This window comes from Falco cherrug, chromosome 10 (assembly GCF_023634085.1).
Source record: "Falco cherrug isolate bFalChe1 chromosome 10, bFalChe1.pri, whole genome shotgun sequence".
NCBI classification, from domain to species: domain Eukaryota; kingdom Metazoa; phylum Chordata; class Aves; order Falconiformes; family Falconidae; genus Falco; species Falco cherrug.
The window spans coordinates 24,616,032-24,639,093 of record NC_073706.1 but is presented as its reverse complement, the minus strand read 5'-3'; positions in this window follow the sequence as shown (position 1 = coordinate 24,639,093).

Below are 23,062 nucleotides of genomic sequence, written 5' to 3'. Positions count from 1 at the left end.
GTTCTGCAGGACTGACAGCATAATATGTACAAGTTTGTTATTCCATCCCTCCTATTTCATAAGGAAACACCCCGATTCAGCAGCAAGATCACAGTTGGATGCTATATTCTCCTGCAGCCTCAACATTTATTAAAGAATTTCCATAGCGTGTTGAATATCACCCCTGAATTGAATAGAGGCAGAGGATCATTACAGTCTACAAGACTAATCTAATGGTTAAATCTAAGTCAAATCCTGAAAAACTCTAGAATTTAAATGTAGCGTGTCATAATTTTTATTCTATTAATAACAGTCATATGAAGATTCTCTTCCAGTGACCTCACTATGACTGCATATTGTCATATCGGTGCACTGAGAGAAACAAGACCATTACAGATTGCAAGCAAAGACAAGAATGTGCGAACATATTCATCCTCCCTGTGCTTCCACATTAGCATCTATGGTGTCTCATACACAGACTCTAAAGGCAAACCTTAATGAACTTCATGTTTTAAGATCTCTAATGTGAAACATGACTGTTCTTGGTCAATAAGGCTGACCCCAATGCACAATATTTCATAAAGACCCTAGAGGCAGTGCAAGTCTCTTGAATTCTTACTTTCTTTTTCTGCAGAGCTCACACTCAGTCATTTCAAAGAACACGTTTTCCACATAGCTGCTTCTATGCACGTACAAGTCTCTTATGCAGGAAACACAAAGAGCTGTTCTCCAACATAACAAAGCGAGACTAGAGATTGCCTTGACCTGGATTTCATTAACAAAACCTACAAATAATTCATTAACTATTAGTATAAATTTAAAAAAATAATGCTATTAATCAATGATTTGTTATTCTTACCATCACTGTACCTAGGCCAGGAAATGAATATACCATTTTGCTAGGTATTGTACACAGTAAAGAGTTCCTTCTCTTTTAAACAGTAAAGTATTTGAAATTTTAAAAAGAAACAAAGGAAATAAACAAAACAAAAGGAAGGGGGTGTAAGATTAGTGTAACAAAGCTATTCAGCATGACAGGTAACTAGCTCAGTACACCAGGGATTTTATTTGTGTACACATGACAGTGAAGAAGCTCACTGAACCTCAAGTTATTTACAGTGACTTTATGTGAGATTAGAGTGAGGCCCTTCAAAAATATGCATGCTATTCAATTTCTAGGAGACACTGGTAAAGAGGTAGTTTTGCATACAAAGTCTCAAACAATTCACTCACTAGGGAGCCAAGGCTTAATTTATTGCAGTGAAAGAAAGGTTCTACCAGTTAAGAAGAATCCCAAAGCAACCACTCCTTCTCTTTTTCCTGGATATGTGCCAGCCTACCCTCTGCCTCCAATTTTCAACATAGATTTAGCAAGTCTGGGCACTAAGGCAGACATAGAAGGCAAAACACCATCCCAGGTACTCTCCAATGCATATTGTGTTTTATAGTGACCTATGAACTCAGGGAGATTATTTTTCCCTCCACTGTTGTTTCTGTGTACTGTACTAGGGGAACAAGTGATCATAATGAAGTGAGAGTCAGATCCTGAGATGGTACGAATCACTATATAACTCATAGCAGCGAATAAACCAAGAGAAGAATACGGTTCTCCATAGCTTACGTTGCTTCAAATATTCCTCTGTTGATTTCATTGCTGAGCATCCCTTGCTCATAAACTCATCAAGCTAGGAAATTCAATAAAAATTCTTTTAAAAGGCTACTTCAAAGCTAATAGGAATCTTGTTCACTGGTACCTTTTTCCAGGCTCAGTTGGTTCTACCAAACTATTGCAGAAACCTCAAAATGAGGTTGTTTTTGTTTGAACCTAGTTTCCCCTTCCCCCTTTCCTATCCTTCTCACAAACATGTGCAAAATAAAGCTCCTAGAGTTCTTTCTCATGCTTTCTGATGGAGCTGGTGCTAAGTTTATCACATAGAGCTCGAGCTGCATTTTCTAGTTCTGAATCATACTACTAGGTTTTACAGTAGCAGTTAGAGTATCCCTTTCCCTCTTTCTGGAAAAAGTATGAGATTCAAACATATTGAATTTATCCCATTTCCAAGAATCTGACTAGATTTCAGCCTGTAGTTTCTACCATAGTAATTATCTCCATATCTTCTGCCAAAACTTCAGCATTTGCTTGCACCTTTCCCTTAAGTTGGAAATGAATACTGAGCATGCAGCATCACCTTAAAATATGTTTCTGAAGCATGGGAGGAATTTTAAGATCTGAAAATGAATAAAACACGGAAAATATCTTGAAGCCAAAATATGATGACAGAATGACATAGTGACTGCGTCATAAGTTGTTTGGTTTTTTTTTTATAGTTAGAGCTGCCAGTGTTCACTCTTCCAGAGATTTGATACGTGTTAAATACAGCAAAAAGATAAATCTTCAGTAAATTTTTATAAAGGATGTAACTTTCTCTTAAGAATTAATCATTCATGATTTACCTTGAAATAAACCAGATTTTGATACATAGTACAAGTATAGGAAAATTCTTTCAGTCCTCACTTTCAATAGTTTCAAGAAAACTTCTAAATGATCTAATTTTAATTCCCAGTGTGTAAGATGGAAGTCAGAATAAATTTTGAGCTTCACGCTTGTAGTAGGTTGGCTCCAGCCAGCCATTAGGCACACACTTAGTCACTTCCTCCCAGCAGAAGAGGGAAGATATTGGAAGAGCAAAAGTTTGAAAATATTCGTCGATTAATAGACACTTTAATTAAAGTGAAGGAAAATGAGCAAAAAAACTCAGACAAAACTGAGCAATTTTGATTATTTTCCTTTTTTTTTATTTTATTCTAAGTAGGCAAAACTCTAAAGGTCAGGAGAACTTGGTTCAACAAGGGTCTCAAATTTTAGACATATCCAAATGTCAAGCAAGCTAGTACTTTACATATGGACTATGGGGGAAATGGATAATTAGCAACAGTTAGAGTGCTGTGCTGGCCATGTTTTTAATCAAAAAGTAAAGAAAAAAAATGTTTTCTTCCTAAAGGTAAGACAACTGCTTTTCAAAATCTGAGCCTGAAATGACACACAGAAATCTATGATGAAAAGTCTCTATCCTTTATACAGTTTTCATCACAGTCCTCTCAGTTTTATACTTTCTTCTATTCTGTCTTTTTCCTTCTCTTCCTCCTACCTCATCTTTGATTTTCTCTCTCTTACCTATAGCCACTCTTTACAGTTCAAATTCTCATGGCAGAAGATGAGAACCCAAGTGCAATTCAAAGCATTAATTCAGAGTCTGATCTCATAGGATCTTCGCAGACATCAGCTAGCCATGGTGGATTAACGTTCAAACTAACACTTAAACAGTTACAGAATAAAACAATGACCTACAATATCATCTTGTGCTGAAGACCAATAAAGCTTAGTTAAGTCTGGCAAAAGATAGAGTACTTGCAAACCACAGCAACATCAGGGGAAATAGTTATTTTATCCATCACTGATAGATCATCTAAAAAAAAAAAACCCAAAACAAAACCAAACACACACAAAAGCAAAAGAGGTGGAGAAGAGGGAAAGCTCAGATGCAAGGAGGTGGTGAAACAAGGTAGCAGGAACACATAGGCTGTAACATATTCTTTGGAAAATGAAAGAGGAAACAATTCAGGCTCCTTGCTAGTGGGACAACCCCATCAAAGCACAAAAAGCAATAATGTAAAAAAACTATATTTGAACATAAGGCGCAAGCTCCTGACTTATAAGCTGATTCTGTTTCTACTTTTACGCATAGCTACATGTACCATCTAGCAGGAGCTTCACAGCTCTTACAGAATTTTGCATCCCTTTTTATGTCCAAAGTTATATATACTTGGACCCTGACAACAAAGCCATCTTAGGGAGTCCTTGCCACCATAGTTAGCTACTCCTTTCATTCCTTCTCCTCAGCTGGCACAATGTTAAATGGAGCACAGTTGCAAGTCACTAGACTAAATACCTTTTGGATAAAAATGACCTTGCAAAAACAACCCTTTAAAAGATCCCTTTAAACCAAATCATTTAATCATTGATCCTGTTACCTGAATGGCTTTCCAAACTATTGTTTCACTTGGCAGGGGGGGTGGGAATACAGAATTTTCAGGTGACAGCAAGTACAAGCAGGTCGTGGATAGAGGATACAGCTTTTTGAAAAGCAAATTTCGGTCAGACTCCCTGCACTGTGACATTACATTTTAGAACTCAACATCTTAGAGACAAGCGTGTCTTCACAGAAAAGCAACTGCACTAAATAAAACATCATTAAACAAAGCTATTTTTTTAATATAGCTAAACAATAAAAGTTACATCAAATACATTATCATAAATGCTAAAGTCAAGCATCATAACAGGTATCCATGTAAATTAAGAACTGTAACAATCTCTGAATTATATGTTCTTTGTACTTTTACAAAGAAATTGTTTTCAAAGATGAAGTTGATGTTTTTATTTTAATACAGATTTTTTCTGTTTGTAAATACAAACAGTTTTTAATATTTCAGAATAACATTTAATCAGGCTATTATAGGATGTATGTTATCCTTCAATGTTTTCTTACAGATCACAGTTTTGGACTATACATCTGTATGTGCCGTATGATATGTATAGAAGGAGGAGAAAGTCAAGAGTTCTTCCCTGTGATTCTTAGCAGACATCCCTTTCCTATTCCTTAAAAATAATTAGAATACCTTGTCTACTGGGAAAAACACTAATTGGACATATCTGCCACATTGTGCCATGTCACAAAGTGAAAAATCCTCACTAATGGTTCCTGAAACGCCAATCTGAGGTAGGTGGCATTAGATGATTCACAGAAGACAACCATCTCTGTAGATTAATTATTTTTATTTTGTTTAGACTTTGCTGATTTATTTTGAACTAGTCATCGGGTAGTTAATAAATGTCATTCACTTCATTAAAAAAGTTCTCATCTGTTGTAAATAATAATCAAAGTACATGTAGTAAGAGAGTGAAAAAAGTGCTGTCTATAATGCTCTCTGCTTAGTATTACAAACCACTATGAAATCAAGCTTTGAAATGGTACATGGACTTGTCAAGGAAATTATGCTGAGCTACACTTCTCTGATAATATGGAGAAACTTGCATTCATATAGCAAAATAAAAGAAAAAAATCAAAACAACCCTTGATCCTCATATGTCAGGTGGCTGCAGTAAACAATTGGTTATGCAGCAGAGGCAGGCCATCACCACTTCCAGACTGAGGAAGAAATAGGTGGAAGAATTACTAGTCTGGGAATCACACTCAGCTCAGACGTTGAGCTGCACAGGAAGACATATGCATATGCAGACAGACACAGCACTAACAGGGCTTGGCGCTGATGGAAAAGAATTCAGGCCTCTCTAGAAGGTATTTGCCCAGTAGGTTAGCAGCAACTGCAGAGTTTTCAAGAATGTAACTGTTCTATTGAGACAATATAAGTACTTAACCCACTTTCACAGCCATCTGTAAACTCTTTCACTGACCAGATAGCTGAACCTTTGAGAAGTTTAAGGTCCAACACACAAACCAGAAGTCACGTGCAAGACAGAAGTATAGCGAGATAATTAGACTCTTAGCTTTATATGATAACTTGCACATGGAAGACAATCCCACAATACATGGCTTCAAAAGTGAAACTCATTTATGACTTTTCAGCTCTCCTATCAATTTTATCCCTGCAAACAGTTCTACCTCCTCACTTCTGCCCAAACAGTTGGTTTAGACCACATGGTTCACTATAAGCAAGCTTGCTTATAGCCAGACTTTAAAAATATACAATAAAATTATTTTTAAAGTTTTTTTAAAAAAAATTGGGCTCCATCTGACTGCTTTGGGAGAGGGTAAAGATCACACACTGGATTTTTGATCACCCCAGAGTAATCACCATAGAATAGATTTACCTCCCTGCATAAAACAGAACATTCCCCAAGTCTAATCTAACCCTACTGGAGAGAGAGAACTAGGAAAAAATTAACCATTTTTAACATGTAGTCTTTTTCTTTGCTGTCTAGAAGGGGCTACCCTGTTATAAAAACATTACACTTTGTTGACATTTTATCCTGTGCATCACAGTTCTGTCTTGCTGAATGACCTGCTACTGGCTGCAGATGTTGTGTACACTGAAGGTTGCCAATACCATAAAAGTGAGACTCGGTTATGCATAGTATCCACTGGGAAGCAATACTGGTGCAGGCACCACCAGGCAGCAGTGATTCCCTGCTGTCAGTTCAGACAGCCCCTGGGGCCACCAAATCCAAGCGAGCTAAACCAGTCAAGGATCAGCCAAAGCTACACTAATTGTCCTGGTTTTATTGCAGTGCAGTAAGCCAACTCACAGGGAAAAAGGTAGGAATTCAGTTCCAAAGCCACACAACATAATTCAGAGACAATCTTCAATTCATTTCTTATTTTCTCTTAATAAAATTTCTCTTAAAAAGATGCAATTTAACTCTCAGGGATTAAATGCATTTTACTGTAACTAAAATCCAAGATAAATCACTTTCACACTAAATGGCTGGCAAAACATTTCTAACTTTTATGACTAGTGTAAACTTTCTCCAAGGAAGGAACACTTCACGGAAAAATTTCTCAGTTACACTAGCGGAAATGAAGTGTAAATTCATTGTTTTCCTTTGCCAAAGACAGCATACTACCTGAAACTGGGCAGGACAGCAGAATTATGCTCTCATTTTAAGTGAAATAATAGTTTGATGCTGTTTTTCTTCAGCCCCTCAAACTGTACTAAAATTTTTCTCCTCTAGGTAGCGAAAAATCCACTCACAATTATGGTGTTCCATTTTGGCAAGGTTATTTCCTATACATGCAGTATTTGTAATGGATTTTTTTAAAATAGAACATTATTAGTAAGAAAAACTGTTATGAAACACTAATAAACTTGTTCTTACCTCTTTGCTCAAGGCTGCCCTCATACCTTAAATGCTTGTTTTCAGACTCTAAAAATAAGAGAGAGAGAATACTTTAACAAAACAAAATTAAAATATGTGTCTACTATTTGATAAGCAAAATTTGCCATAAACTAAACAGATACAATAGAAGCTATATGACATTCTTACAGTGGAATTGTATATTGCTGGTTTCTGTATATGAACTGGAAAACAAAAATTAAAGGAATTTGCTTTAGAGAAATCAATCATCTCAAAGGACTGGTGGTAAAATACTAAACCATGTAATACAAGAAGTAAAATAACTCAATACAAAAGTAATGTACTTGCTGTATAACTTTAATAGCCTTAAGAAAGAAATCTTAATACTGACATTTTATTAGATCTGCTTAACACCTCAGGATTTACAGGTAGCCAGCTTACAGTACGGAATAAATCTTATTCAACATCTAGATATTAAAGTAGAAAGAAACAAAAATCTTCTTGCATCAGTGAGCATGAGTGAGGCTAACAGCAGTTGCATGCTGTATTTGGCAGAAGGCTATCTTTCTTCCTCTAATCACTAATATTAATACAAATACTGCACCCAGCTTTTTTTACCTGAAAGGTAACTAAATGAGCCTAACACTCTACCCTCTTGTAAATTCCACTTCAGAGTTGAAAAGTTAACTGCTTCTTTATGTTCTCTTCTATGATTACTTTTCCTTCTTCTGTATTTGATAGCTTTATTTTGTCCTAAACTAGGCTAAAACATTATGAAGCATAACTTGTATAGACCTTGTATTTCAATAAGACCTAGTATAAAATATAAAAAGAGTCTATTAGCATTCCTACTTCCACCAGGTTTCTTTGCAGGCACTACTTGGTCCCTGGATTATATTTTGTATAACACTATGTGTTGGTGCCACGGGCCATGATTACCAGTCTACAAATTGGGTACCTGTTTTCTAGATTCTGTGCCTGACATTAGTTTTGTCTTCCATTAATATGAGTTCTGCTTTACCTTGTACCATCACTTTGTAGGTGAAGTACCATAAAACCCAGAAAGAGCTTCCTTTTAAAACAATTGGTGAAGCAACATAAATTTGGATCCTGCGACATGTTAAATAACTACAAAGTAAGATAAAAGCAATCTCTTATCCTGCTGTAAAGAAAATGAAAAGGAGGAAGAGGCACAAAAAAGGGGAGAATGGGAGGGAAGGGGAAAGGGGGGAAATGGAAAAAAAGGGAAGTGATACCTTTTCTGTTTCGGGTGTCCAATATAAGAAATAAGGGAAACTAATTCAGAATCTATGTGTGACTTTCAAGATAACCTGTAATGCTAATCCTGTTCTGGACAAAACCAAACCAAACCACATCAAATAAAAAACACTCCCATCTCCAACAAACAAAAATGCACTCCAAAACAAAACAAACAAAAACCACCCACACCTCACAAAACAGAACTTTAAAAGAGGAGGCTATCAACAAAATCTAAAGCATAAAGTGCTGCTTAAGAGTTAAAGAATATCTCACTCAGCAGTAAGAGATCAAGAACCATCATCTGTTATCAAATCTTTTGTTCTAAATGCTAGCAAGAACACTCACCAGAGGGAAAGGCAACCCTCCACTCTCTTAACATGTCTACCAACCAGCCTGGAGATCACAGTATGCTTCAGAAGCAATATTTGGCCCAGGGCACTTCTTTTGCCCATAGACAAAAGGAAGTAGACCCATGCCTAGTTTAACTTGTCTCAAAGTATCGCTCCAAGAAAAACCTCTGCAATACTGTTATTTGTCATTTGGCACGTTTAATTAGACTTAGGAGGAATGAAATTAAAAGGTAAATAAAATAGATAGCTAATTTTATATGGAGGCTGCATAGGATTAGGTAGAAAGAAAAAAGATATTAGGACAACAAAACTTCCTCCCACCCCAAAAGGCAGAATCAAAAGAACAAAAACCACAGTGAATAACAGTCTGGATGTATATATATTCAAATGAAATAAAAAATACCTATTTTGCATATTGTGTTCTTACTCTGAAACTATACTTAGTAAAAGAAAAGTAAAACTTAAATATGAGGAAGAAAGAATAAGGTGGATTTGAAGAACGGTTAACATGTTATTATCACCTCGTGTCTTTAGCCTTTTAGAGATATCTTAAAAAAAAATATCTATCTTTTGAGAACTGGTTTCTATGTGGTCTGAAATCATGTTCCTTGCTACTGTAAATCCCCATGTCCACTAAGCCACAAATAACGGACTAAACCAAACATGACAGCCACCTCCATTTCTCAGGTCTTCATGATTCCTCCTGGCCCCAGAAGGCACTTAACAGCATACAAAGGCAAGAAAGGACACACGTTTTGATAGGACTCCAGTGTTTTCAGCCCTCAAGGAAAACTTAGGATTAGATACCTAGAAAACAGAACATCTCCCTAGAGCTGCCCTCATATTTCTTTGACTGCATAGATTTACTGCTGGATGCTGAAGTCAAAGTTAATTTATCTTCCAGTTTTTACTTGACAGCCCGGAAAGACAGGTTGGGGTGGGAATCAAAGGCGTTATAGGAATACTCTTAAAAGCATGAGTCATAAAGTGGGGGCTGAGCAAAGAACATTGAAATCAGCAAAATCCAGGTTCTATAAAAATGTGAATACCCTCACCTCTTGTTAGTTTTAATAAGAACTGAGGGGGCTTAGGCCCTAGAAGGCTACATCAGCTGTGTTTAGGACCTAGAGAACAAAACAGTACTAGAAAAAAGGTGGAACAGAGGAAGAAAATGTAAGAAAATCACTCCTTCTCCATTAAAGTTGTCTTGTTAAAAAAAAAACAACCAACACTACAAATCTATCCAAATAATTTAATATTAAGTATACACTGAAAATTACTACTATATATCAGCCTCTGAGCATCTTTCAATACAATACCAAAAAAAAAGAAAAGAAAAAAAAAAGAAAAGAAAAAAAAAAGCCTTTCATTATTTACAGATAGACCTGAAAAGGTCTCAGAAAGTCTTCAGGTTCTTTTTCAAAGTACAAGGATTTTTCTTGGTGCAAATTCACTCAATAAAATTCCCTATTGAACCATACCTATCTATCATTCACTGAAAAAACAACTAAGTCAAATCCTCTAGTATTACTGCTGTCTATGTCAAATGGGCCACTGGACTATTTGAAAAGTCTTTCTTTCAGACTTGACTTATTTTTATATTTTTTGAGACTTAGAGGGCCTACCATGTTTTACACTCGAGGAATTACCATTATTTAAAAACAATCAAGTCTCATATTTGATCTATAAAACTAATATCCGAGAATCATATCTCTAAAAATACAAATGTATAACCTCATCATAAGCATACTAGAGCAGTCAGTAGCGCATTTTTCGAATTGTGTGTGCTCATTGCGTAGAGATACATGAGAATAACTCCTTTGTCTTTTCTCATGGAATTTTATTTATGAAAAGCAAATGTAACTTGCAGGATAATCAAGTTACAGATTTAAATTAATCCTTCCTTTTTTTTCAGTGAAAGTAGGGGTGCATGTTACTTTGTTAAATGCCTCAGTTTTTGTTGGTGTACCACCCTGTGCTGCTTAATTTGTAAATAAATGTAGTAAAGAGGTAACAGCACCTTCAGTTTAGTTGTAGGTGTTAATGCAATCAAAGATGATAGCTACTAGCATTCAAGTGATAATTCTGGAGAAAAGTGAATAACTAAGAAGTTCTTTTTATGGAAATATATTGGAATGCTACACATGTTCCAGAACAGCTGAAGTACCTGCAAGAAATCCAATTTCACTACAGTGTTTGAATGTATCAATAATGTATAGGTCAGAAGGACAGTTGTCAGCTTTCTGGATAGGAAACATTGTACATGTTATGGGAGCAGAAGAGTTGACCCAACCTGTGCATTGCTGGCATAGGGCATCTCATGGGCCACCTACTTTCTTAGGGTCCATCTGCAGTGTTATATTTCAGGTGAAGTGTTTTTAATTTGTTTTCATTAGATTTGGATAGATATAAATATATATTTGTAAAACATATACACGCACACGTACATACACGCAGAAAGACTTAAAAGCAAAGTAACAAGAAAAAAACCCACAATGTACCCAAAGCTATCTTTTACTTGGTCATGTACCAAGAAATCTCTTACCAAAAAAATTATATGTGATGCTGGAGTTAATATAACCAACTGTAAAATTCTAAGAGCTGCATACTAGACAGTAATAATGCAGATTAAAAAAAATATTACTGTCTTTGAAATTATTTTCCATACTCTTCACACTAAATGCAAGGCATTGCCCAAATTTCAAGGTGATTTAGCATTTAATTATAATTGCCATGTAATTTGGAAAATTAAAATATTCACCACCATACTTCCTGTTTTGTGGGGAAGCGATCGCTTTATGGATGAGACTTCAGAAAGACACTAATGCCCATCTAGAAAGAGTAAGTGGAAGACAGAGATGCTGAGAGTCTGTATATCCCAATTATCACATCTGCTATGCCAATACACCTCTTACAAGCATCCACGTCATTCTATTTCAAATGTTCAATGTTGTTCTATAGAAATCAGTGGGGGCTATGACTTTTCTAGCAGCAGGAACAGTGTCCTGAGTAGGAGATGTAGGCTAGAAACAAAGGCCTACGTGACCAAGATCACGTGAAAGCTGATGAGCAACTTTAAAATAGGAACTTCAGGACAAGCTGAATGTATGCCCATCTTACTGCATGCAACTGAAAACCACACAAAAATCCAAATGATGGATTTTGTGTTTGGCCAACTTCTTATCTGTTTTTAAACTTAATATTTCAGTAGTTCAACAGTTGGGAATTAATGGCCAGGACTGTTAGGATTATTCTACTGTAGACCGCTCTTTCCTGTTGGACAAACTGCAATGATAATAAAATCAAGCAGAGCACATTTCTTTCGGCTATAAGGAGAGAAAAGTGTGGGCCATAAGAAAGCCATATTAGTACCCAAGTCCCTGCATCACACTATATGAAGTGTGCTTGTGTTCTCTTGAAACCAAAAGGAGTCAGGAGCCCTTGATCTGTATTTGTCTCACTTTATCTCTCTCTAAAAGGTTGCAATATAAGAGAAGTCTCTGGAAAATAATACAAGACAAAACAAAAAAACCCCACCTAATACTCAAAACATGTAAAGATTTTAATAGTATCTAGCAGTGCTCAGAGTTAATGAAAAATCTCCTGGTTCTATGATGCTTTAAAGTGGGATTTGGTTTTCCTAGTTTCCTTTTTGCACACTGCTATTTATGAACTTGATGTGGTAGTTGGTTTGACAGGTGATAGGACTGTTTGCAAATTACTCATGTTTGGATCCCTGTGCAGAAACTTCTGTCCTCTAACCTCATCTTTTTTCCTCTTGACTTTTTTTTTTTCTTTAAATGAAAGCAGAACTGCCTTAGGTTTTTTTTAATTAATTAATTTTCCTTAAACATATGGCAGCAATACAATGATTATAAATGACCTCTAAGCTATCAGTATATATAAAGGCCTTAAGCTAATCTTGTGGTGGTTTAAATTAAGTTTCGTTTTTCCATAAAAGTCTGACGATTGCAAAATTATTTTAAATTGCTATATGTACTGCTGGAATACTCTGTGTGTGTGCGCACATGCTGGGGCCAAGGACAGAGACAGAATTACATATTTCTCATCCGAAGAAGAATACAGACAGTGAGAAAGATGTAGCACGGTATGTTCTTGTCAGAGATCACACACAAACTGCCTAAAATGCAGCTTATGATCCTCCCACAACGGGATATTTTTACTATCCTTAATGAAGCTAGGCAGGTGTTTACAGTTATGATGTATGTCCGTCTAAAGTTGGAATTAAGCACAGACACAAAATAGCAATGCTTGACGCACTAAACCATGACATACTGTACGCACTGTAATTAAAATAAACTCTACTCCTGATTTTTCTTTTTTTTTATGAAAAAACAAGAAAAGCTATGAAGATGCTTTCTGCTTTGTGGAAAGCTTGCAAACTATTCTGAGAAATGTAAAAAAATAATTTGCAGAACAAACTAAAATTCTCTAAAACACCTCTTTAGCCTTGGCCTGCTCTTTGCCAGGTGATTTTGGGGGATGAGGAAGGAAGGGAGCTTTCCATCTGTTGAAGTGTTAGGATTCTAAACACGTTCCTGAGTTAATTTTGACTCTTTAAAGTGTGAGGTAAGTTAATATACTCTAAACCAATATATCGTGTCAATCAACAGTGCTTTTCTCAATATCAGCCCACTCACTTCCGCCTCCTGCCTGCAGGCTCTAGAGGCTTCTTGCTCTAAAGCTGTTCCCCTTAAGAAATGAAACATTCAAGTGGTATGAACAAATCATACATGTCTCTAATAAAATAAACCTGAAGAGTGTGAATGGAAATAGAGAAGCTGACATTGTTTATTCACTTTGCGCTAATGTAGCAGTTTACCTAAATAACTGCATTCAGAAATACAAAGCAATATCCCCCCCCCCGCCCCCCTCCCCCCCAAGTTCTTGAAAAGTGGAAGGGAAAAATGTTGTAAAGAAACATTACACATGTTATAAAAAATACTGAAATATCTATGTCCCACAATGTCTTTTTTCTGCAAATATTTCCAGTCTTTTCAAACCAGGCACAGAAGTTTCTGAAGTATATTAACATTTGCCAGATACTATAGATCTGAAATATTTGGAATATTACATCATCATCATGTCGGAACGTATGAACAAATTTACTAATGCTAGGCCTGCCTAGTCCAACACACTTTACAGAAGGAATTGAAGATCACAGTGCACGTACGATAATTGCCTCGATGTTACGCTTTAAGAACCTTAGAGACTTCCAGAATCTGGAAGATGTATCTGGACTATCAGGTTTAGACGGTAATTCAGGAATCATAGTCCATAAATTTGCCTAATTCAAAGATTTTTGGTCTCCACGAAGTCCTGTGGTAATGGATTCTACAAGTATAAATTGTGTAAAAAGTAATTTCTTCCATTAGCTATACATTGTTTTACAAGCTCAACATTTTATTCAAGTATATCAGATTGTACACTTGCATATCACTGTATCTTCTCCTCTTTCTCTTATCTCTTCTCCAAGCTGAATCCACACAAAAGATATTCCATGCTTTTGATCAATCAAGGACTTTCTAGTTCCACCAGGTCCTTTTTTTAAATTAGTCAAGCAAAACTGCATGAAGCATTCAAAATGTAAAATTGTATAATTTTGTAAAATTATATTTATCCAGCAGCACAAATTAGTGTCCTGATTTGCTTTAAATTCCTCTGCTAGTAATGTCTAACACTCTGTTTGCTTTTTGACCAGTGATGAGTATTGGGCTAATTTTTCAGAGAACTGAAATTCATAACTAGTCCCAGCAGGAATTAGCCATGTCTTTGGAGTGTGGATAATGTGCTTAGAGATCTAAACTATATGCATAGTTCTCAGATACTGTAAATAAGTAGTTGTTTAAAAAAAAAAAAAAAAAAAAAAAAAGGAAGTTAGCATTAATAACCACAGTATCACACCAGAGAACAGCTAGTTTATTAGCTGAAGTGTCAACTATTCAAATAGCTGAAGAAAAAAATACTCTCTTGCAAATATTGGTCTTTCACCTCTCCCCTCCCCCTTTGTTAACGAAGAAAAGGAAAAATGTAAAACTAACATTGGTCCCATTACCCCACCAGAAAACCAAGCAAGCCTAATGCTAATTTCAGTGTGAGCCTCTTATAAAGCAACATCTTGGGGGCACATATAACTTCCAGGATGAGTCACATCAGTGTGACTCAGAATCAATAGTAATTTTAATGTGCTAAAAAATTAAGATGGTCTTAAAGATCCTTACATGGTTAACATCCTGTTTCAGTAGGTATTGCCTTATGGTTTTTTACCAGTAGAATGAAAAGAAGCTCAGCTGCCTTGACAAAATGGTCAGAAGAGAGAACTTTCACGCTTGGAATCTGTGGATCCTTGAAACAGTGGAGATTTATCTTAACAGAATGTGTCCAAAGGTCAACAGGTTACATCCTGTTACCAAGAAAATAATGTAGATTCATTCTTATTTTAGTCACAGTTAAACAGTAGCCTAAAATCACTGTAAATAATCATACAATTTGACCCTATTATTTTTTTTCTCTCCACTAAATATGTACCTCTAAAATGTCAGCTTACCATCTGTTTAACATAACATGTACAGGATGACCAAGTTTTTGGTCAGGTACCCATTCTGTCTACCATTTTTTTCCCCACTCCTGTGAGTCCCTTTCCCTCCCAAAAAATCTTATTGTATGATCTCCAGTGCATTTTGAATGAGTCCCAAAGTTACATACCAAAGTACGTAATTGTATGTTGTTGTTTTCTACCTTGTAGCAAGCAGACTATTATTTCAAGTTTTTAAAATGTTACCATCTTCTGCTGGCACAAATAGAATACAGGAAATTTCACATACTCCCCCAGGGACTAGCTTGGATTCATGTTGGAAAGGAAACAATATGAAGTTGATAAGAGAAGAGTGGCTAATCAAACTGAAGGATGAAAAGCAAATACAAGTAACTGGGATTCAGAAAGAAACAGATCCTAACTGTGTTTCCAGGGAACTCCAAAAATTGCAACTTTTTTTAGGATGGTGATACATCATTTAGAATTTAGTTATTTAACATTTTAGAATTTTAGCTTCTATTTATTTAGAATAGTGAAATATATGGAGACATAAATTTCTTAATAGATTTTTTTTCATTTTAATGGAGTCAAGCATAGGCATGTAACCTAAATATAGAAGTTTACAAAAGAAAAAAAAAAGGGGGGGGGTGGGGAGAATGATTTTCTTCCCCTCCCCTCCAAGGACTATATAAGACACTTTAGATTTCTAAAGTCTACTTAAAGATCTGGGTGAAAGGTTGTTTTACCAAGTTTCCTTATTAATACTTTTTAACTAAATTGATCCATTGTGTATCTCCCTTCCATCCACAACCTACTTGCACCAGACTCGCCAAGCATCTTTAAAGAGATCAAGGAGAACATGGGCCTGCCCAGCTGAGCAATTCGTACAGACTGGAGAGTTTCCAGCTACCCAAAAACTGCTGCATTTTGTCTGTGGTAGGAAGGGAATGCCAGCAGAGGAAGGAAAGGTTGATGTGCAACACATACATTACTATCACAGTAGTGCACTCATAACTGAGGAGATTCCAGACGTTTGCACCCATCGTTTCACCCCCAACAGTCAAAATAGCCTCAGGGAGACCTGGAGCCATGTGGGGAGTTGGATTAGCTCCTTCATTTAACTGTAAACATTTCATGGCCCAGAAAATGTTGCATGATGGAGGAGGGATTTTCATGTCCATAAATAGCTCTGTAACCATAGGCACCTAGTGATTTGGAAGATTTCAGGTCCTTCAGAGGTGTACTGGAGTGACAAGGAAAGCTAAGGGGACCCCATCAAGGACAGGCCAGATCCCTTTGCAAGCAGTCACCAGGCCAGACTCCATTGGTTTCAGCCTTTTAATTCAGGGAGGCAAAATAGGCATTCAGTAAAAACAGCAGATGGAAGAGATACAACAATCAAACAATGCAACCTGTTACAGCATTGCTTTTGGCATGGTTGCATTTTTGTACTAACCCGTAACACTTCACCGAGAACTCCCACACACAGTTCACCAGCAATCCTTGCCCTTTTGTACAGTAGTTTCTTAATTTATCTCATCTGCAACTAGAATACTACTGACATTATAATACTAACTTGAATTATAAGTTCAGTAAGATGTAAACTGAGGTCAAGAAAGGAGAAAGATCAGCTTATCTGTTTGTTGGCTGTTTGTATTAAAATTATTTTGACTTATATGTATATCTACAACTCCTACATGTGCTTCTATATTTCCGTCACCTATAATCTACTGTAAATGTCATGTTAAATATTAAACTCTGATCTATCCTGAGGAAGGCTTTGGTTCTCAGCCACTCTTAGCTGCCCAATAGAGACATCTTTCTGACTAAAAGCAATTCTAATCATTCACGCTCACAAATTTTCCCTGCTTATCGAGTTGTGTGTTTCTCTTGTTAATATTTCAAGTATATGGAGTAAACAAAAAAATCTTTAACCATTTAAAAACAGCCTTGTAAAAATAACTTCAAGTACTTTGTATTAGGAAAACACTAACATCCTGATTCTCTCTCACACACACAGAGCAAGTCTTAAAGCACCATCACACAGGGAAAGTTAATTTCTGAAAGGCTAGCAAGACAGAAGTGTATGAACTTTCATAATCAGAAAATTATTTTTAGATGTTTAAAGAACTCTAGTCATAGTCTTCCCTGTACAATTTTAAATTCACACACTGAAGTTACAAAGGTAACTTTTGTTCATAATGACATGCTGCAAGAACTCCCCAAACGATTCCCCAAAATCTGGAATATTTTTGCTTTTGGAAAATCGAATGCACATCTGGAAAGCAAACTATTTATAGAATAGAAAGAAATAAAAAAATATAGAAATAATGAAAATAAAAATTTAAGTTACATGAAATATACCTTATGCTTATAAATGGACTTTACACCTTCAAGAACTCAGCATGAACAGTAGCTGCAAGTATATAGAATGAATATATTATCAAATACTTCAAATGAGTGATTCACAGCCTAAATTTCCTCTTATTTCAAAGCAAATCTATGAAAACACCAGTGAAATGAATAAAATGCTGATCACAGAAAACAAAAATCTGGCCTACTACAAAACAAAAAAAAAGCATGAACATAAGATCTCTTTAAAATAAGATGGCTGTGAAACAAACCAAAGCTAAAGTGTAAGTTCAAACACAAATTTCCTCTAACCTGATGGTGCATTAGGAGATTTAAATCACTGAAAACATAACCTGACTTTGACACACTGTGTCTCTCAGTGAGCCTAGTTAGTTGTTCAATTTTTTTTTTTCTAATGAAATCTTTTTTTGCTCAGCTTTGACTTTGAACTTGGACATTCACCTGATTTTGTTTCTATTGGTGCATTTTTAAAAATTAACTATGAAAATACTCCGAAGAAATTATAATTTTAAAAAAGCTCAACATTTTTTTTATTTGCCTTTAAAATATAACAGATGGTCACTATAATCTTGAACTCGTCATCCTGTGAAATCAAGGGAATAAAAACTGACTACTCAATGTTCACTGTTTATAGCTGCAAATCTATAAATTGGAATACAACAGTTTGTTTCTTTAAATCTAAGCACTTAAGAATTATTGAAAGAAAATTAAATTATTACCTTTCATTTCTCAGACACAGAAGGAGCAAAGTTCAGATATAAAAAAAGTGACTTAGCAGTTAAATTAATTTTAATATAGCAATACAGGACACATGCAATACCCAAGACTAGAAAATACATATAACTACTTTCATTTTTTGGGATGACCAAATGGGATTTAATTCCCAAATTTTTGGATGTGATTAAGGACTAGACCACACAACTCATTCATAGGAAACCAAGTCCAACACAATTTTATTCCCCTCATTATGTTTATATATGCACTGAACTTCAACTTGCTAGAGTTGCTTAAAATTCACACCAGTAATCAACAGACCTTAGGCTTCCCAGTGTAGGCAGAGAATGTAAATAAAGTGCTGGTGGTATCACTATTTTCCAAAGAACAGCTTTTACAGGCTGACATGTACTTTCTGACTTCTGTTGTTGGTAACGTAATCCTAACATAATCAACACTGAAGGTTTCCAAACCATTTTTTGCAAGTAATGGAACAAAAATTAAGAAAAAGTGAAAGAAGAAAAAAAAAAAAAGACAAACAAAAACATGACAATAATTCTGAAGATTAATTCCCCTACTAGCTGTCTGTCTCAGATGGTACTGTTGTCTTAATTCCATATCACCATAAGGTGCATTTTATAATAAATATATGATGCTATAGAAATGGATTTTATTTTTCTTTAGCAAAGAAGTAACAACACATATGCTCTTTCCATCACAATGGGATAAGTATCTTCATTATTAAAAATGTCTTGATTAAAAATAATACTTTAATGCTTAAGTGAGGAGACCATAGGTTAATCTACAGGCTAGTCAATCTGGTAAAGAACAGCTGACAGAGCTAGAGACAATATTCATAGCACTGTAGTTATACCCAAATAGCCCTGAAGAGCAGACAAGTTATCGCTGAAAAATTAATGTTTTTTTCAGTCCTCAGATGTATACACTGGCAAGACTACAGTAGACACTGGAAAAACCTCACTTGATCCTTAGGGTCGCATTCAGAATACATGAGTTCCAACTACATGGCAGGGTTGGAATAAGATGGCTGTTAAAGTCCCTTCCAACCCAAACCATTCTATGATTTTATGAGACTCATTCATTTCTTTGACAGATTCACTCAAACAGGCAATGCAGCCACCAGCTCACTGCCTATGAAACACCGAGCTACTACTACACTGTAGAGCACCCATCCAGAAGATATAAGTATGTTCCGTCAAATACTATAGCTAGTCTGAAATTCACACCTAAAAGGGGTAGAGCTAGTAGAACAGAGCAGCTGATAAACATTAAGAGGAGAAAGCTGTGTGGATAAGTCTGAGACTTGGTGAATGTTCTTTTTACTATAGTCTCTTTACAGGCTCTGTAGACATAAGCAATCCAAAATAAAAGGAAATTTAAGATATGTCTCTGCTGTATTTCAAACGCAGGAACAGAAAACCTGAAGTACAAGAGCAGCTTTTCAATATGATGTAAATGAGTCATAGCAAGATAGATCTGTTTAGAAATAAGTGAGCTAGTTCAGGCATTTTTCACACGCTTTGTCTACTTATCTCTAGGACAAGCTGAAGATAAGATGAACAACAGTATGTCTATGCTATTTTATTATAGATTTTCTCCCATGCTGTGTTCTAACTGTTAAATGAGAAGACTCCAAGAAACCCATATCAAAGATATTGGGCAACCAGCCGCTTAAACTAGTTGGGCCTGCACTGTAGTAAAACATTACGTATAGTTAAACTACAACTACATACTCTGAAGAGAGGGGAAAGGGGAGGGAACACCAATGAAACTTCCCCACTGAAAAGGTAAGACAAACAACATTTGAAAACTTCAGGGGGGCACTGTCTTGCTTCTGTAACCTGACAGTGAGGCATCTCCAGTTCTTAGATGGCTCTTAAATATGACTTCAGCAGATTTAATTGTTAGAAAAATGTTTCTTCATTGTGAAATTTGCTGCACAAACTGTTGCTTGTTATCAGTTATTGGTAGATTCAAATAATATAAAAAGCTACCTCTAAGTTCAATTGCAGTATAGCTAGGTGAATAGGATGTTTATTCAGACAATTGATAACTAACACTCTCAAATGAAGGAACTCATTAGCAAATAGTCATTGCATGGTAACATCTTTTGATTACTGTTCCAAGTTCACTTAGATTTAAGTGGCAATCTGAAGAATAACTCCACTAACTTCCAATCATCTGTTCCTTTGGTTTAGCCATATACATTAAAAAAAATTGAAGTGTCTTATTTACTTTGGCATTAGCCATGCAGAATCATAAAATATTTGATATTTTTTATAGCTGTAATTATCACAAACTGTTAGGAATGTGGGCACCAAACACTTTTTTTAGAAGTTAAGTCCCTTATAAAAGTAACAGATCCATTAACTAATGAAGTATTTCCTGTGTTACAAATATATCTTGAGAAGCCAAAATACTCCTAAAATATAGACACTTTTGAGAAAATACATATTGCTACAATAGATAAACTTAGCTTTCCATCTATATGAGTTTATTCATATGATCTCAGCATTGATAAGTAACAGACTATGAGAGAACACTGAACGAATAACAGCCTGCCAAAAGACTCTTGGGTTTCCCAGTATTTTTTCCCATTATTCTAGTGAGATTACTTAGCATCAATACTGATCTTAACTGTAACCTTCTGCTTTCAGAAAGTATATAATGAGATAAAATGAAAGCATCAAAATTAACATTAAATTGTTCATGGAATCATAGCTACACATATTTTTCTGTTTTGTTTGCTGATGATTTTATTTTATTCAGTAAAATGAAGTACTAGATTCTGTAGTGCTTGTTCTACCAATTTATCTAATAATAGCCATACCTTTAAGGAGAATGCAACATGTATGTGGAATGTCTTATTTATGATGACTATTCTCTGTGATAAACCTGCTGGTGGCTGTATGTTTCTATGCATTGCTCATACTTTTTTCTTCACATTTTTCTTATTATTTAGATTCAAGATATTTTTACTTGTCAGTCACCTTGCCTGACTAATTTGCCAAAACCAGCTTTAAATATGTACAAAATCTCCACCTCATATTAGAGCCCCGAAAAGCACATATAGTACATGGACAAATATTTGTGAGAAAGACAGTACCTGGAGAATACAAAAGAAAAAAAAAAAAAAAAAACCCACAACACAAAAATAACACCAACAGAGCAGCAATGTTTCGAAATAGCTGACCAGTGAATAAATGAATAGTAAGTAGCAATTCAACCAAATGACGAGACTCACTAGATGGCACTGTTACACGTGCATAGACGGTGCTGAAGGGTTTATTTCCCTTATTGTACGAGCGAGATGATAGTTTTGGGGGAAAGAAAACCTGCCTTTTTAAAATTGGCTCTTGGCGTTTGTCTTTCTGGGAACTGTAAGTACTTGAAGGAGTTAGTAGTTAAGGCAGATACGCTCTCTGGGAACAGACAATATAGTTTACGCAAAATGCCTGAGTACATTGTCTGAATATTGCAAATAGGACGAGTGGCATCTAGCATATATCAAACACCATTTTACATTCAAGTGTAAGGTTCTGATATCTGTTACTGTACATGCTATTACTTTGCAAAATTTTCACGTGCTATGTATTTTAAATTTACTTACATTCAGTTTCAGCTATGTCGATATCTACAGATGATTTTTGAGACAGCGGTTTGGATAATTACAGGGATTACCAAGAAATTAAAAAGTCAAGCTAAGCAGTTATGGATAACAGTGTGTTTTGGAGAGCCCAACATCATGTTCATCCCCAAGGCTTTCACATTGCAAAGCTGCGGGGCTTGATTTTTGTTCAGTATACTAAGGTGCCCCAGGCAGTGAGCCTCCTCTCCCACAAAAGACAGTGTAGTGGACAGAAAATGGAGCACATCACGTATACAATTCCTTGGGTAACTGCTTTAGACTGACATACAGATACAAGCAGGTTTTATAGGTGCAGACCGATACTATTATGAAAGCAGACAAAAACGATGAATAGCATTCCTGAAAATGAATGGAAGCTGAATAAAGCATCATAACACAAACTTATCCACAATAACGAGCATCAAATCAGTGTCTGCAAGGCCAGGGCTGGGGGGCGGGGTAGGGCAAGGGAGTATTTTGGCAGCAAGAGCTATTACAAGAAGAAAAGCAATGCAGTTTAAAGCAGATGCATTACCTGGTACCAAGTACAGAGCATTGCCAAGAATAACAAATCTAGAAATAATGAATAAGCTGCTTAAGTTATTTATATGCAACTAAATAGTTTGGGAAAAGAAGAACAGGCTTTGATTCTACTCTGTTTTACTTTGTTTAAATAGCCTGATCTCTCTGTATGGGTTCTGTTATTATGAACTGTAAGCAATTCAAACAGAGGAGACCCTTTCTTACTAGAGATTCTTGTCTCCACGATTCCATTAAACCCTAGGGAACTGATACATGTTGATGGAGGAGAAACCAAGTCTCTGGTTTGAGTAGGCTGCGCACCGCATAATTCTGAATTCTGTTTGTGTAGGTAAGACCCCCCAAAAAATCATTTGCATAAAGCTTAATATGTACATTTTTAATGTATTCACCAGATGTGTCAAGGCTCACACTTTGAGCACGAGGCTAACACACTTGATATCAGCCTCATACCATCTCTGTACCTCACATGAAAATACATCATTTCATACAAAGAGAGATCTGCTTAGTCACCTGCCTGTTTATGCCACCAAAGCAAAAATTTCATTCTTACTATCTCTTCCATTATTGCTAGCTGTCAAGAATGGTAACACTTTCCATGGATTATGATGGAAATAGAAAGAATTTTCCTCAAAAGTGATAAAGAATACAACTAACCTTCTTTATTACAAATATAAAGGAGTTTCAAAGCTTAGGTAAATGTTCTGAAAGAAAGAGAAAAGCAAAACAAAATTTGAGTATTATAATCATACTTCCAAGTTTACTGA